This window comes from Hyla sarda, chromosome 7 (genome assembly GCF_029499605.1).
Source record: "Hyla sarda isolate aHylSar1 chromosome 7, aHylSar1.hap1, whole genome shotgun sequence".
Classification (NCBI taxonomy): domain Eukaryota; kingdom Metazoa; phylum Chordata; class Amphibia; order Anura; family Hylidae; genus Hyla; species Hyla sarda.
Window position 1 is genome coordinate 203,870,096 of NC_079195.1, and position 12,492 is coordinate 203,882,587.

The window sequence follows — 12,492 nt, forward strand, 5'->3', positions numbered from 1 at the left end:
TTTCCCTCCTCACCTTCTAAAATCCATAACTCTTATATTTCCATCTACAGACCCATATAAGGGCTTGTTTTTTGTGTGACCAATTGTACTTTTGTAATGAAACCTCTCATTTTACCATAAAATGTATGGCGAACCCCAAACAATTTACTTTTTAGGGAGGAAATTTGAATGAAAACCACAATTTTGCACATTTTGGAGGGTTTCGTTTTCACACTGTTCTAGTGCTGGGCGGTATACCGGTTCATACCGAAAATTTTTGTCCTGCCCGATATTAATTTTTCCCATACCGCAATACCGGTTGGGCCCCTCCCCCTCAGGAATGAATGAATTATCAACCCAGCGCTGCGCTGTCCTCACATCGGGGAACTAATCATATGTGACCCTTGAGTGCTGTTCTGTTTCTCCCCCCTCCCCCCCCCCAATTAATTGTCAGCCCTATCGGGGAACTAATCACATCACCCGCAAGCGCTGCCCTCCTCGTCGTCCTGTTTGTTGTGGGCCGCAGGCACTGGAACTCTATACTGTATGCTGTATTCCTGTGCCCGGGCTGCAAAAGATAAAATAAACTTTAACTCACCTCCCTTTGGTCCGGTCTGGGGACGGAACGTCACAGAGCCTTCAGCCTATCACCGGCCACAGCGATGTCCCGCCTCGGCCGGTGATAGGTTGAGCTCACTGTCATGTAAGAACCCGGCTTCTTACATGACAGTGCGCTCAACCTATCACCGCCCGAGGCGGGACACCAAATTTATTAAATGGTCGCAGAGCATTTGACCCATTTTGTGCAGGTAAACAGTTTCTGAAATTTCACTTTTCATATACACCAAAAAGCTAAGTCTGGGCTGGTGTAGTTTAGTGACTTTTTGGTGGTTAAGTGCCTTTTCACAAAAAGTCCAAGTTGATAAATTCATTACCACTGCATACGACTAACTTTAAAGGGGTACTCCACTGCCTCAGTGTTCGGAACATTTTGTTCTGAACGCTAAGTGTGGGTTGCGGGGGGTAGTGATGTCACAGCCACGCTCCTCGTGATGTCACTATGAGAGTTACATAAACAGCTTAAAGGGGTATTCCGCTGCTCAGCGTTTTGGTCAAACTGTTCCGAACGCTGGAGCCGGGAGCATGTGACATCATAGCCCCGCCCCCTCATGCCGTCACACCCTGCCCCCTCAATGCAAGTCTATGGGAGAGGGCATGGTGTGATGGCATGAGGGGGTGGGGCTATGATGTCACGTGCTCCCTGCGCCAGCTCCAGCGTTCGGAACAGTTTGTTCAAAATGCTGAGCAGCGGAGTGCCCCTTTAAGCTGTTTTTGTAACTCATAGTAAATAACGGGAGTTGGCTAAGCGGCTCAGAACTGCTAGCTATGTTGGTTACAGAAATTGCGTAATTTGCGGTGCTATGCTGTTTGCCCAACATTTTTTTACATCAACAATCTGGCAGCTACAACCAGCTTCGAGAGGGGGAGACCATATTACATAATGGGGATATTGTTTCATGTATGCCCATTGACTGGCTTCCAACAACATAAAATATGGGACTACTTGTGGGATCAGGTAGGAATTATCTTTTACTTTTAATTGAGAACGTCCTCTAGTTTGTCATAGTTTCTTGGGCAAGCTTTTTGGTTCTGTTAAAATGTACGTAACGTAGAATGTGGGAAGTTGGTTGTTGAATGCCTTTTCCTACCTTGTGTTTCTGTTTCCTTTTAAAAACTCATACAATTTATTAACGCGTACCTGTCACCATCACACCCTATCGGTCCAGCCAATACGCCCTCTTTCCTGGTCCCTTATCTTAGTTTGTTTTATGATGGCTAGAGTGCCTGACTTCAAAGGAGGCATAACACAGGCAGACAGAGCCTCCCCCCCCCCCAATAAAGCTGGAATACACAATAACAAATACACAGTCCTAATGAACCCTCACCCATGCCTTAGATTATACACAAATACAATTATAATACACATGTATGATCCTATAATCAGGCCTTGGGCCTGACAGTACCCTATATAGGTTACTCACTAGGTCATTCAGATGCTTTTCTTTGTGTCTAGCTTCTGTATTTGACTCTCAGATCCCTCTGTTCTGCTGCTCCCTCATTCTGACATCAGCTGCTTAGGAAGGGGCATGTTGGAGGCAAGCTCTGAGCCCACCCTCACTCACGATTCATTCACTTCCTCCCTGAGTCTGCTGTGCTGGGTCTCTTCATCCAATCACTGCAGGCTGCTCTGTAATCCCCTCCTCTCTGTTTTCAGACAGGACAGGAGTGCGTGTCCTTCCCTCACTTACCAGACTTTGTCTCAGCCTGTGCTTCAGCTTGGACAAAGATGATGCTGCAGCCGAACAGTATTATATTCTGGGGGATATGGGGACCCCTAGTGGTCTATTTTTTATTAAGTATATTAGAAAGGTGAATGTTTTGCAAAGATGTACAATATATAAAATGTTGTTTGATACTGACAGTGCCCATTTATAGAGTTTATTCTCTAAGGATTCATTAACACAGCAAAACTACAGACCCTTAGGCATTTAGTGAGGCACCGTAATAAAAAATGTAAACAAATCTGTCAAACACCATGACAGTCTGTAGGTGACTGAGGCCTGTGATGGATTCCTCACCCATCCATCACCCCACTTGTTTAAAAAAAGGAACCCATCCCCAGTTTGGGCAAAATTAACAGAGGACATTATTGTGTAATAAACGCTTCCTTTAGTTCCTTATCTGCTGCATGGTCGCCTGGAAAAACTTTTTTGTATGTAATATGCAATTTATCTCTTTGGCGCACTTGGGGCGTGACTATTTCTTGGAGCACCGCTATGCGTGTACGGACTCCTTCCATCTCCTCCTATAGGATACGTTTACACACAAATACGGTATCTGCCGGAGAAACTCTACAGCAAAATACACGTGTGAATGTAACCATTGCCACGTCTGACCTAGAAAAATGCGAAGGAGGTGATAGGAGGGGTACAGGCAGGCATATCGGTGATCCGAGACATACAGTTCCACCCCCCCCCAATGCACCCACCCAGAGAACTCAATTGTGTACTGAATAAAAAACATTTCCCTGGACAATGACGCAGCGCATACAAGATGTTAAAGAGGTACTCCGGCGGGAAACTTTTTTTTTTTTATATATTTTTTTTTTAAATGAACTGGTGCCAGAAAGTTAAACAGATTTGTAAATTACTTCTATTAAAAAATCTTTACCCTTCCAGAACTTTTTAGCCGCTGTATGCTACAGAGGAAATTCTTTACTTTTGAATTTATTTTTTGTCTTGACCACAGTGCTCTCTGCTGACACCTCTGTCTGTGTCAGGAACTGTCCAGAGTTGCATAGGTTTGCTATGAGGATTTTCTCCTGCTCTGGACATTTCCTGATACGGGCATCAGGTGTCAGCAGAGAGCACTGTGGACAAGACAAAAAAATAAATGAAAATTAAAAATAATTCCTCTTTAGCATACAGCTGCTAAAAAGTATTGGAAGGATTAAGATTTTTTAATTGAAGTAACTTACAAATCTGTTTAACTTTCTGGCACCAGTTCATTTAACAAAAAAAATAAAATAAAAAATAAATTCCATGGGAGTACCCCTTTAAAGGTAACATGTATTACATAGTAACATCAGCAATACCAGCGGGTTAATTTTAAGCAATACTAGGAGGTTAATTTCACCAAAACTGGTGGTAGACTCCCTTCAACATATACCAGTGTTTTCCAAACAGTGTGCCTCCAGCTGTTGCAAAACTTCAACAACCAGCATGCCCGGACAGCCTTCGGCAAAACTGGTGGTAGACTCCCTTTAAATGGGTACTCCGGTGGAAAACTTTTTTTTTTTTTTTATTAACTGGTGCCAGAAAGTTAAACAGATTTGTAAATTACTTCTATTCAAAAATCTTAATCCTTCCAGTACTTATTAGCGGCTGTATACTACAGAGGAAATGCTTTTCTTTTTGCATTTCTCTTCTCTCATGACCACAGTGCTCTCTGCTGACATCTCTGTCCATTTTAGGAATTGTCCAGAGCAGGAGAAAATCCCCATAGCAAACATATGCTGCTCTGGACAGTTCCTAAAATGGACAGCAGAGGTCAGCAGAGAGCACTGTGCTCGTGACAGAAGAGAAATCCAAAAAGAAAAGCATTTCCTCTGTAGTATACAGCTGCTAATAAGTACTGGAAGGATTAAGATTTTTGTTTAATAGAAGTCATTTACAAATCTGTAACTTTCTGGCAACAGTTGATTTAAAAAATAAAAATATAAAAAATGTTTTCAACGGGAGTACCCCTTTAACATATACCAGTATTTCCCAAACAGTGTGCGTCCATCTGTTGGAAAACTACAACTCCCAGCATGGCTGGACAGCCGAAGGCTGTCCAGGCATGCTGGGAGTTGTAGTTTTGCAACAGCTGGAGGCGCCCTGTTTGGAAAACACTGACACATACACTGGGAGCTTTTTTTAGGTTATAGGCTAGAGACAGGGGAGAAAACGGGATGTGAACAAGGCCATAGATTTGAACATTACTGATGGAGAGATAAGCGTCGCAGGAGATGTCTGGCTGCTGCTTATCCTCCTTTTCCTATTTGGAATAAATGTGCCTAATGTCCTCCTCCTACATTAAGTGGGTCATGTAGAGGTGACTGTAGAGCAAGCACTGAGTCATTTTTTTGGAAACTGTTTTCTAGATTCCGGCGGTGACGTGCTTTGTTTGCACCGTAGACTCATTTAATGAATGTAACTTTACTCCATCAAACCACATTCCTCTCTGTTATTAACAAAATAAATCCTCCCAACCTATAACGTTGCAGAGTAGTTTTTGGGTTGGTAAATGCAGAGGGTGTGCCAAGAGAGTGCCAGCGACTCGTCCTGTGGCATTCCAGTGTAACACCTATGTGAATCTGGGCTGCCAGACTGAAGCATGACTCCATTGCACATGGTGCCAAATGAAAACTCCTTTAAAAACCATGACTAAGCTTCATGTAATGTACTTACCCAATCCGTCTATTGCGTTACAGGTCTTTTCTGGATCTTAAAGGGGTACTCCCCTGTAAAAAAAAAAAAAAAAAAATGTTTTTTTTTTTTAAATCAACTGGTGCCAGAAAGTTAAACAGATTTGTCAATTACTTCTATTATAAAATCTTAATCCTTCCAGTACTTATCAGCTGCTGTATGCTCCACAGGAGGTTCTTTTCTTTTTGGAATTTCCTTTCTGTCTGACCACAGTGCTCTCTGCTGACACCTCTGTCCATTTTTAGGAACTGTCCAGAGTAGGACCAAATCCCCATAGAAAACCTCTTCTGCTCTGGACAGTTCCTGACACGGACAGAGGTGTCAGCAGAGAGCACTGTGGTAAGACAGAAAGGAAATTTAATAAGAAAAGAACTTCCTCTGGAGCGTACAGCTAACTAAAAAAAAATAAAAAAATAATGTTTTACCGTAAAATGCACTGTATAAAAATAAAACCCCTCAAAAGTGGCAAATTTGCAGTTTTCTTTTCAATCCTCCCCCCCCCCCCCCCTGAATAATATTTTATTATGTTAGTTGTGCCATACATTTTATGGACAAATGAAATTTGTCATTATAAAGTACAATTGATCAGGCAAAAAACAATCCCTCATGATTCGGTGGATGGTTAAATAAGAGTTATGGTCTTTTAAAAGGCGAGGAGGAAAAAAACGAAGATGCAAAAATGAAAATTGGCAGTGTCCTTTTAAAGGGGTACTACCGTGGAAAACTTTTTTAAAATTTTTTTAAATCAACTGGTGCCAGAAAGTTAAACAGATTTGTAAATCACTTCTATTAAAAAATCTTAATCCTTCCAGTACTTTTTAGGGGCTGCATACTAAAGTGAAATCCAAAAAGAAATGCATTTCCTGTGATGTCCTGAGTCCACAGTGCTCTCTGCTGACTTCTGCTGTCCATTTTAGGAACTGGAGAAAATCCCCATAGCAAACATATGCTTCTCTGGATAGTTCCAAAAATGGACAGCAGAGGTCAGCAGAGTGCGGCCATCCATCTTCGCTGCAGGGACCGTCAGCATTCCGGTGGGGAAAGTAAGCCTTTCTGGGCTGTCCATCTTCACTGGGAGGCCCTCTTCTCCGCCCCTGACATCATGGATGTCTGCTGCGCACTGACATCCCTGCGCCGGCGGTGTCAATGCAGCGTCACTAGTCCGGGGCCGGCCCAGAGCAGAAAAGAGGGCCTCCCGGTGAAGATGGACAGCCAGGACCGACTCTCCCTCCCCTCCGGTATGCGGAAAGTCCCTGCAGCTACTAGGCAACAGGAATGGACTGAGAGAGCAACAATTGGGGAGGTGAGTAGACAATGAAAGGGGGGGGGGGTCTGAATGAAGACAGGGGGGGGGTGATGACAGGGTGGGTCTGGATGATGACGGGGCGGTGATGATGTTGGGGGAATGATGACAATGGGTCTGGATGATGACGGGGGGGGGGGTCTGGATGATGAAAGGGGGTCTGGATGATGAAAGGGGGTCTGGATGATGACAGGGGGTCTGGATGATGACAGGGGGTCTGGATGATGACAGGGGGTCTGGATGATGACAGGGGGGGGTCTGGATGATGATGACTAAGGGGTCTGGATGATGACTGGGTGGGGGGGGGTCTGGATGATGACGGGGATGGTGATGATAGGGGGTTTGGATGATGGGGGGGGGGGAGAGAGAAATGTGATGTATTTCCCACCCTAGGCTTATACTCGAGTCAATACGGTTTCCTAGGTTTTTGGGGTGAAATTAGGGTCCTCGGCTTATATACGGGTCGGCTTCTACTCGAGTATATATGGTACTGAAGTTCTGGCCTTTTGGGAATATAGCAAAATGATATGTAAGAGCATGAAAGTGCACTGACGGGATTCCTTCCCACTAGATAGATTTTGACTCCTTTTGGAAGCTAAAATATTAGAGAAGACGACAGAGTAGAATATTTTTTTCTCTTTCAGTCAGGGCACAGTGAGTCTATGTATGTAAATTTAGGTTATCATATGTAAACCCTTCTGGCACAGTTAAACAACGTGACAGTGTGTTGAGGCATCACGATGGCACGTCACCCAGTGACTCTAGCACAGTTTTCCCAAACAGTGTGCCTCCAGCTGTTGCAAAACTACAACTCCTGCTGGGAGTTGTAGTTTTGCAACAGCTGGAGGCACTCTGTTTGGGAAAGACTGTTCTAGCACATGAGGTCTCCTTGCCTCGTGTGTTAAATGTTAAGTGTTCCCCAACCAATGAGCCTCCAGCTGTTGCAAAACTACAACTTCCAGCATGCCAAGGGTCCACAGTTTGGCGAGCACTGATCAATATGTACTGTATACAGATCTCTCCAGGACTATTTGTTTTACTCTCGGTGGATGTCCTCCATTTCTAGCCTCATCTCAGGAATAAAATACAAAGCTCATATCTTCAAAAAACTTTATCCGCAGGTTGTGAGTGGCATTGCTGCTGGGCTCCATTGAAGTGAATAGACCCAAGCTGTTAAACCACACACAACCTTAGGACAGTCTATTTAAAGACCCATGGTGCACAATATCCAAAGTTTACGAACCCCGTTCCCGTTTCTAAAGATAATGCCAGTTTTTAGTTTGTGCTCGTTGTGCATGTCGCCACCATGTGGTATGGAAAGGGTAACTACAGCTTGTAATAAGAGACAGTCATTGTCGCCAGTGCTCGTCTGCCTTTTCACATAAAGTGTCAGATATACTATTTGGAGGGACCCCTGTGATCGCTCGGGGCCTTGATCTCCTGTGGTTTAGAGGGGAGGGCTCTAGGTCTCTGGTCATGACTCGCTTCTTGTAAACCCCATGAGGATTATTTTTTTTCTCCTTTCTGTCGGTGATAAGCTGCATTGGCTGCTCGTCTCGGAGACAGCGCTGGGTCTGCACACACTGCTCCTTTTGTTTTCAGCTTTTGGCAGTCTGTGTTTTTCTCAGTTTTTGGGACATTTCTGCCTGAAAATAATAGAAAGGTATCCTAAATAAATGTCGACTGTAACATTTTAAAGAGTATCTCTCATGATCATGTTAAATGTTATAATCCTCCCAGTTCACTGCCCCATCACGATAAACCACCCCCTGCCTTTATTATTATTATTATTATTATTATTTTTTTTGTTTGTTTGTTTGTTTTCTACCTTGATATTGCTCTGTATTTTCTGCTCAGTCTCAGTCAGATTCACAGACTGGGAAGGGGTGTTCCCTAGCAGGTGTGACATCATCTGAAGCCATACAGGTGAGAACTTCCTCCCTCACTCTGCTACACACAGCTCAGAGCAGTTCAGTGTGAGATGAGCTATGATTGGCTAAGGCTGCACACCGACCCCTCAGCACCAGGGCTGTGGAGTCAGATTCGGAGTCGAGGAGTCGGACGAAATTTTGGGTACCTGGAGTCGGCAAACAATGCACCGACTCCGACTCCTACTAAATTTCGATTGGAATAATAAAAAAAAAAAAGCAAGTTTAAATGTCCCAATTCACAAAAAGTTATAATTAATGAATTCTCTACTATGAGAATAAAGACCAATGCATGCTGTGCCTCATGTAACCACAAAACAAACACGTTAAGTGACTGTGAAGAAGCATGCTTTTCATGTGCTTCACTACATGGCACCCAACGCACAATTAGGAGCGGCAATACTTATCCTTTCCATAGTGTTATGTTCTGCTGTTACAGGGAACCCATGGGTAACCTAGCCTCTCACTGATGAGGAATTAAGGAAATATGTTTTTTGCAGGACTAGAGACACTTGTATAAGTGAAGGGAATGGAGGGTCAATAGTTCAAGACTGAAGCTGTAAACCATTGGAAAAACTGCTGCCATTCAGCTAAGGCTATAAAAACTTGTAAACTCGATTGTTAGCTTAAAGGGGTACTCCGCCCCTAGACATCATGAGGGGCGGAGCCGTGATGTAGCGATACTCCGGCCCCTGTATCGCCCGTTATTACGCACAGAGCGAACTGGGATAAGGATAAGATGTCAGATCGCCGGGGTCCCGCTGCTGGGGACCCCCGGGATAGGCGCTGCGGCACTGCGCGCTCATTACTGCACAGAGCGAGTTCGCTCTGTGTGTAGTGACGGGAGATACAGGGGCCGGAGCATCGTTACATCACGGCTCCGCCCCTCATGATGTCACGGCCCGCCCCCTCAATACAAGTCTATGGGAAGGGGCGTGGGGGTCGACACTCCCCCTGCCATAGACTTGCATTAAGGGGGCGGGCCATGACGTCACGCTGCTCCATCCCCTGTATCGCCCATCATTACGCACAGAGCGAACTCTCTCTGTGTAGTAATGAAAGCGCGGTGCCGCAGTGGCGATCCCGGGGGTCCCCAGCAGTGGGACCCTGGCGATCTGACATCTTATCCAAAGGATAGGGGATAAGATGTCTAGGGGCGGAGTACCCCTTTAAACTTGACTATGGGATTCTACTAGGGAAATCATGTTTTATAATAAATGCCCCTTCCTGGATCCTCCCACTGCCCTATCTTCAGCAGCAGATCAGCACACAAACTGTTCAATACAGTAGACTGTTGGCTTCCCAGCCAGTAGTCCTGTGGTAATGACATGTATCTTTACTTCAAGGAATGTATAAAATACATTCACATATTAATGCAGAGGAGTCGGAGTTGGAAGTACAGAAAACTCCGGAGTCGGAACATTTATCTACTGACTCCACAGCCCTGCTCACCACTCCAGACCGCATTTCCGGTTTTTGGACTTCTGCCAGGCCAGCAGTAGTCCAAAGTCTGTGCAAGAGATGGGAGACCAGGTTGGGAGTCAGCTTTTTTAAACACAAAGCATATAAAACTTAATTTTTTTTTAAAACAAAGTATATTAGAAAGATTTTTTTATTTAGCATAAGGAGTACAATATCAAAACGTTGTTTTAATGATAGTGCCCATTTAAGATTTTGATGTGGCTTCCATTTTGTAAATTTGTAAATGTGAATATCTTTACTTACTGTCTTTGTGCTTCTGCACTAGACACTTAAAACCCCAAAGAAGGCAGCATAACAAAATTGGATAAAACAAAATGATCTTAATTGACATGAAAAAGGCATAAAAACAAGACAAACATTCACATAAATGGTACCAGCACACACAGTGGAAAGTATACAAGGGCTAGGTCCTAAAACACGGGACCAGGAGATAATAGCAAACAGTTAGCGGAAGGAAGATGTACTGCATGAGAATATCCTAATCCCAGAAACACTAAACAATGTAAGAAAAGCTAAAAAGGCCTAAAGGGGAAACAAGCAACGTTTGTAAGCCATGTGTAAGGCCAGACCCATGTACACCTACCACAACGAAAGATGTTGCGCTTTGTCAGGGGGCATGGAGATGTGGACTAGCATTGTGTAGCGCTTTACATTCTGAGCTCACTATGCATTCACTTCCTCCCTGAGTCTGCTGTGCTGGGTCTCTTCATCCAATCACTGCAAGCTGCTCTATAACCCTCTTCTCTCTGTTTTTAGACAGGACAGGAGTGAGCACAGAGGAGTGCTAGTCCTGCCCCCACTTTGTGGACTTAGTTCCAGCCTGTGCTTCAGCTGGGACAAAAATGATGCTGCAGCCAGACAGGATTATGTTCTGGATAGTATGGAGACTCTTAAAGGGGTACTCCCGTGGAAAAATATTTTTTTTAAATTAACTGGTGCCAGAAAGTTATACAGATTTGTAAATTACTTCTATTAAACAATCTTAATCCTTCCAGTACTTTTAAGGGGCTATATAGTACAGAGGAAATGCTTTGCTTTTTAGATTTCTCTGATGTCATGTCCACAGTGCTCTCTGCTGACCTCTGCTGGCCATTTTAGGAACTGTCCAGAGCAGGAGAAATCCCCATAGCAAACATATGCTGCTCTGGACAGTTCCTAAAATGGACAGCAGAGGTCAACAGAGAGCACTGTGGTCATGACATCAGAGAAATCGAAAAAGTAAAGCATTTCCTCTGTAGTAAATAGCCCCTAAAAGTACTGGAAGGATTAAGATTTTTTAATAGAAGTAATTTACAAATCTGTTCAACTTTCTGGCACCAGTTGATTTAAATTAAATAAATAAAGTTTTCTACGGGAATACGTACCCCTTTAGGTGGCTAATAGCGCGCGGCAGTGATTGCGGTGCTGCGCGCTATTAACTGTTTAGACGTGGCGTTCAAAGTTGAACGCTGCGTCTAAAGTGAAAGTAAAACCATGCTGGTTAGCTCAGGGAGCTGTTCAGGATCTGAACAAGTCTGATCAATACAAAAATGGTACTGCTAAAAACTTCAGATCACGGCGCAAAAAATGAGCCCTCATACCGACCCATACGCGGTAAAATAAAAAAGTTATAGGGGTCAGAAAATGACAATTTTAAACGTATACATTTTCCTGCACGAAGTTATGCTTTTTTCCAGAAGTACGACAAAATCAAACCGATATAAGTAGGGTATCATTCTAACCCTATGGACCTACAGAATAAAGAGAAGGTGTCATTTTTACTGAAAAATTTACTGTGTAGAAACAGAAGCCCCCAAAATTTACAAAATGGCGTTTTTTTTTTCCAATTCTGTCTCACAATGATTTTTTTTCCGTTTCACCGTAGATTTTGGGGTAAAAGGACTGATGTCATAACAAAGTAGAATTGGTGGCGCAAAAAATAAGCAATCATATGGATTTTAAGGTGCAAAATTGAAAGGGTTATGATTTTTTTAAAGTAAGGAGGAAAAAAACGAAAGTGCAAAAACGGAATACCCCCTGGTCCTTAAGGGGTTAAGATTTTTTTTTGTAGGAGTAATTAACAAATCTTTTTAACTTTCTGGCACCAGTTGATGTAAAATAAAATGTTTTCCAGCGGAGTACCCCTTTAACCGTTCTAATATGTCATAAAAAAATGTTTTTGCCGACTGCTGGGACCCCCCGCGATATCTGGGATGGGACCCGACGCTCAGTGAGAAGTGCATGCTGCTCTATTAATTTCTATGGGAGGGCCCAAAAGACCCAGGTACAGCACTCTAGCATCATAGGCACTCCCATAGAAATGAATGGAGTGTTTGTAGTCTACCGGTAGACATCACATGCTCATCATTGAGAGAGCCGGGGTCGGACCCCCCCAAGTGATCAACTATTTACCGCTGTCCTGTGAATAAGGGATGAGTTAATTTTCGCTGGAGTTCTCCTTAAACATAGTCATAAAATTAAGAAGATGGTTTGAGAGAATAGAGTTGTGATGAAGAGTAAGGCCCCCTTTACATTTCATGTCCGTCGTCCATTTCTTTTCCCTCCGGCGATGCAAAAAATGGAGAGAAATTGAAGCCAGAACTGATTCCATTCATTTGAATAGGATGGTTCACAATCATCTGGCGTCTCAGTATAGACGCCGGATGATTGGACTCGTCGGACAGGTCCAGACAGCCGAGAGCAGCAGCTGACATATGTAAACGTAGCCTAAGCCATCAGGCAGCTTATCTGACTGGTTTCACCCTGAACAGAGCAGCGTTCTATGTAAAAT

General features: G+C 43.7%; 1 protein-coding gene across 1 annotated transcript in view; it reads left to right on the forward strand.

Moving 5' to 3' along the window:
- Window positions 1-12,492, forward strand: part of FAF1 (Fas associated factor 1) — a 295,823-nt gene that overhangs the window by 23,723 nt on the left and 259,608 nt on the right. The window lies entirely within an intron of this gene.